This window comes from Antennarius striatus, unplaced genomic scaffold (genome assembly GCF_040054535.1).
Source record: "Antennarius striatus isolate MH-2024 unplaced genomic scaffold, ASM4005453v1 scaffold_29, whole genome shotgun sequence".
In the NCBI taxonomy this organism is placed as follows: Eukaryota; Metazoa; Chordata; class Actinopteri; order Lophiiformes; family Antennariidae; genus Antennarius; species Antennarius striatus.
Genome location: NW_027172341.1, coordinates 130,001 through 135,000, shown reverse-complemented (window position 1 = coordinate 135,000; position 5,000 = coordinate 130,001).

Here is a 5,000-nt window from a genome sequence, read left to right as displayed (position 1 = left end):
TTAAAACCTGCACATCTTCCTGCTCCAGGCTAAAATGCTTTAAAAAGGTCTGGATAAAAACATAGGCCGGTGGCAGGTTAAAAGACACTGGAAATTGAAGACTAATCTTTAAAATTTTGAGACGTCTGAGGTAGGACCCCATCCAGAAACGTGTCATGGCTGCCGTTTTGGGGTTTCTGGATGGGGTCATTACTATTTTAATGTGTGTGGCTGTGTATAGTGACATTAAAAAGGCAGAGAGGTCTGGGACTCCTTTTCCTCCTTTGTCCTTAGGTAGCTTCAAGACCTCTCTCCTCAGGCGCTCCCACTTCGATCCCCACAGAAAGTTAAAAATGGCTCGTTCCAGGGCTAAAATAATTCTCCTTGGGGGAATAAAAACAGAACTGACCAATAAAAGCAAAGGTAAAATCACTGCTTTAATGATTAAAACCTTTCCCTCTATTGTCAGTTCCCTCAGTCCCCAGTACCCTAGCCTCTGTCTAACTTTCCCTAAAATGTCTGGCCAATTCGTTCTCCCTCCCCCCTCCTTGTCAAACCTAACCCCCAGAATTTTTTGGTCGGTCTGGGTCACAGTCAGGGGCAGTCCTGTCGTTTCGGTCGCTGTCCATGGTCCGTAAAATTGGGCTTGGGTCTTGTCTCGGTTTAGTTTGGACCCAGAGGCCCGTCCAAACCAGTCTGTCAAGTCCAGGGTCCGGTTGACTGACGAGAGGTCCGTGCATAAAATGTTTATGTCGTCCATGTACAAGACGCATTTGTTCGTCAGTCCCCCGGACCCTGGCACAAAGACCCCGTGGATTCGTTGGTCCCTTCTCAAGATCTGTGCCAGCGGCTCGATGCAAATCGCGTACAGGAGAGGAGATAACGGGCAACCCTGACGGACACCGCAGTTGATTCCTACTGCTTTTGTCAGATGCCCGTTAACCAGGATTTTGCTGATGATCCCTCTATACAGCAATCCCACCCAAGCTATGAACCTCTCTGGAAGCCCCATTTTTTGCAGTACCTGGAACAGGTACTGGTGCGAGACTCGATCAAAGGCCTTTTCAAAGTCTAGATTTAGGACTATTAGCCGAGTGTTTTCGTCTCTCGCCAGACAAATGGTGTCTCTAATCAGTACGAGGCTGTCGGTGATCTTCCTCCCCGGGATGGCACAGGCTTGATCCGGGTGAATCAAGTCCCCTAAAACCATAGTCAGTCGATTCGCTAAAATTTTGCTAAAAAGTTTACAGTCGAAATTTAAAAGCGTGATAGGTCTCCAGTTTTTTAGGTCAGTCTTGTCTTTACTCTTGTAGAGTAGAGTCACTATCCCTATCTTAAAACTGTCTGGCAGTCGGTCTAGCTTCTCAAATTCCATAAAAACGGTTAGTAAGTCAGGTGCTAAAATGTCCCAAAAGGTCAAATAAAACTCAAAGGGAAGTCCGTCCTGTCCTGGGGACTTCCCTCTGTTAAAACTTTTAAAACACTTGTTGAGTTCCTTGACACTAAAATTTTGGGATAAAAACACATTTTCATTCACCTGACATTCGATGGAATTTAAAACTTCGTTTAGGGTGTCATTAAAAACAGGTTTCTCTTTATACAGTTCAGAGTAAAAACATTCTATATCATCTTTTATTTCCTCTGTTCTTTGTGAAGTGCGTCCTTCGTCATTTTTTAGTTTTAAAATAGTCCCCCCTTTGTTTAAAATCTTTCTAAAAAAATAACGTGTGCACTTTTCACCTTCTTCTGTTTCCTTTTCTCTGCTTCTTAAAATAACCCCTTTACTTTTTGTTTCTGCCAGTAGCGACATTTCTCCTTTAATACTTTTAATTTCATTATTAAAATCAATTCCTTGTTGTGTTAAAATGAAGTAGCGCTGTAGTCTCTTTTGCAGTCCCATCATGCGTCTGTTTTCCCTATCTTTCTTTCTCTTACCTGCCTGTCTAAAGAAAGTCTGGGTCCTTTCCTTCACCATTTCCCACCAGTGCGCACGTGTAGTGTAAAAGTCTTGGAGGGTCTGCCACTCTTTGTACTGCTCCCGGAACTGACTAACTAACTCCCTATCTTCTAAAAGGGAGCAGTTAAGTTTCCACAGACCTCTCCCTACCGTCACACCTGAGGGAAGTGACAGTGTGCAGGACAGCATGAGGTGATCTGAGAAAAAGACAGGGGTTAATCTAGCATCGGTCGGCACCCAATTCCGTATAAAGATATAATCTATGCGAGAGGCTTTGGTGCCGTCACCACTGAACCAGGTGAAGCCCTCCTCTCTGGGATGCATGGCTTTAAAGCAGTCAGTGAGTCTAAAATCCCTGCATAAGCCCTGTAATAAAACCGATGTTTTATCTAATTTAAAATCTTCCCCTATCCTTTTCCTGTCTTCTTTATTTAAAACACAGTTAAAATCACCTCCTACAACTAATGGTGCCCTGCCTAGCATGTGGGACTGCAGGTCTTCTAAAAAGTCATACCTGTCATTTTTTTCATTAAAACCATATACATTTAAAAGGTTAAAATCGTGCCCCATAAAAGTCAGGTGTGCTAAAAGTGCCCTACCCTCTTTCACCACGGTGCTGCCCTTCACCAGAACCTGAGGGTTTTTAATTAAAATGGCCACTCCGTCATTCTTGTTATGGTTGGATCCACTCCAGATCGACGTTTGTGGCCAGGTCTCCTCCCACTGTGTATATTTTTTTAAAAAAGGTAGGCCACATTCTTGAAGTAAAAACACATCTGACTTAAAAGTGTTAAGAAATGATAAAACACTCTGGGCTCTAACTCGCGACTTCACACTTCTCACATTGATAGTTGAAAAGGTGAGAGTCATGAGTATGTTTTAAAAACAGGTACGACAGTTTAAAAGACTATAAATAATTAAAAGACTACATTTAACACAAGTTTCCTTCTCGTGATGTGAAAGAATCTCATTTCACTATCTCCACACAGTCTGGAGGTGATTCCCGAGATTCTGACCTCCGGAAGCCAATATTCGCTCGTCTCTCCAACGGAGTTGATTGTAGCGCTATATTTAAAAAAGAGCACTGGTTGGGTGAACCGGGGGGGGAGGCTTTGTACCGCTCCTCAGGAGGGCTCTGAGAGTCGAACTCAGCTCTCCCCCTCTTCTCTGAGGCTTCTTCAGCCTCAGAGCTGGACAGTTCAGACGCAGTCCTCTTATGGCTGGGCTGGGTGTCGGGGAGGGGGTTGTCGCTGGACTCGTCTCCCCCCACTGTAATGAGACTCCCTGTGGAGTCCTCATCAGGGGAATCAAGTCCAGCTGCACCCAAGTCCTTGCTCCGCCCACCTGCTTCTTCAGGTCCCTCTGCAGGGCGGAGCTCAGGCTCCTCCCTTTTTCCCGCCTCACCGGGCTGTTCTCCTCCAACCGTGGTTGTTGGCGGGAGGTTTGGAATTCCCAGCCCCGCCTCTTCAATTAGCACATTTGCTGCACCTGGGCAGCCATTTTCTACTTGATTGGCTTCAGTCTCTTGTGTTTTCTTAGCTTTAAGTTTGTTGGCAAATGAAAAAGGGCAGTCTCTGAAGAGATGGGTATTTGCTCCACAGAGATTGCACTTCCTGCCATTGGTGCATTCTTCAAAGGAATGACCAATTTCTCTGCACTTCCCACAAATTATCTGGTCACACGCCTCGGCCAGGTGCCCATGCTTGCCACATTTGTGGCACAGCTTGGGCTGGCCCTGGTAATGAATGTAGCCCCGGTTAGTTCCCAGGACTATCATGGAGGGCAGAGATTTCAGGCCCTGGAAGCCCTGAGGGTCCTGCCATTGTTGAATGGGGACCCTCCAGGCACAGTTCCAAATACCGTCTTCATCTCTGACCTTGGTAGCCTGTCCTCTCACCGTGCAATATCTACCCAGCCACAAACAAATGTCCTCTGCGTTGACGGTTTCATTGAACATCCGGACAATGACCGTTTTAGCGGCATTGTCAGTCAGTTTCTCAATGTCAAACACAGAAAACTGGGTCTTAGCGTTCTCAAAGCGTGTCCAGAATTCATTTAACAGGGGGGCCGTGCGAAAACTTACATCATAGCCTTTATTAAAGGGCAGTCCGAGAATACAGTTTAGGTCGTCGGGTTTAAAGCCAAGAGTCTTTTGGATGAGCTTCCGGGAGAAGTCCAACCTTGACATTCCCATGAGCTTACCATCCTTTTCTTTAACTTTGAAACGGACACTGTGGTGCCTCCGCATGCCGGCCGGTGCAGCCGACATGGCTAGAGGCACCACTAAAAACTAAATAAATAAATAAATAAATACCAATAAATTACTTTTAAACCCTAAAACACAATAAATTAGAGTAAAAGAGAAACTTACCTTCAAGCAAGTAGACCTAAAGTGCAAATACAAAGTGTGCAAAAAAACAGCAGTTCAAAACAAACAAATGTGCAAGACAATGTACTCCCAAGAAGCCAAGAACTAATTCAATAAATGTGAAAGAGTCCTGCTAAACGGGAGTGACCGCAGTCTTAGCCAAAAGGCCGAGAAGCGATACTGTAATATTGTCAGATACAGGTGACCCAGGTGCCACCCTGACCTTTACTTTGATGGTCCACAGAATCCAGTAACGACCCGGAATGCGTCTGGGTTAAGGAATTATGTGGCTCCGGGTTGGCGGCCAGCGACTGTTTAACATTTGACCTATCACCTCAGTCAGTCAGTCAGTCAGTCAGTCAGTCAGTCAGTCAGTCAGTCAGTCAGTCAGTCAGACAGACAGACAGACAGACAGACAGACAGACAGACAGACAGACAGACAGACAGACAGACAGACAGACAGACAGACAGACAGACAGACAGACAGACAGACAGACAGACAGACAGACAGACAGACAGACAGACAGACAGACAGACAGACAGACAGACAGGACAGGACAGGAAGCATATCCCAAAGGCAACGGCCGCAGGTCGGCAAAATGTGGACGTTACAAACACAGCCTTCCTGTCTGCCTGAGAGCAGCTGTTATACAACACCAGTATATTGTTGATCACGATATAATGCTCTTGCCAGAT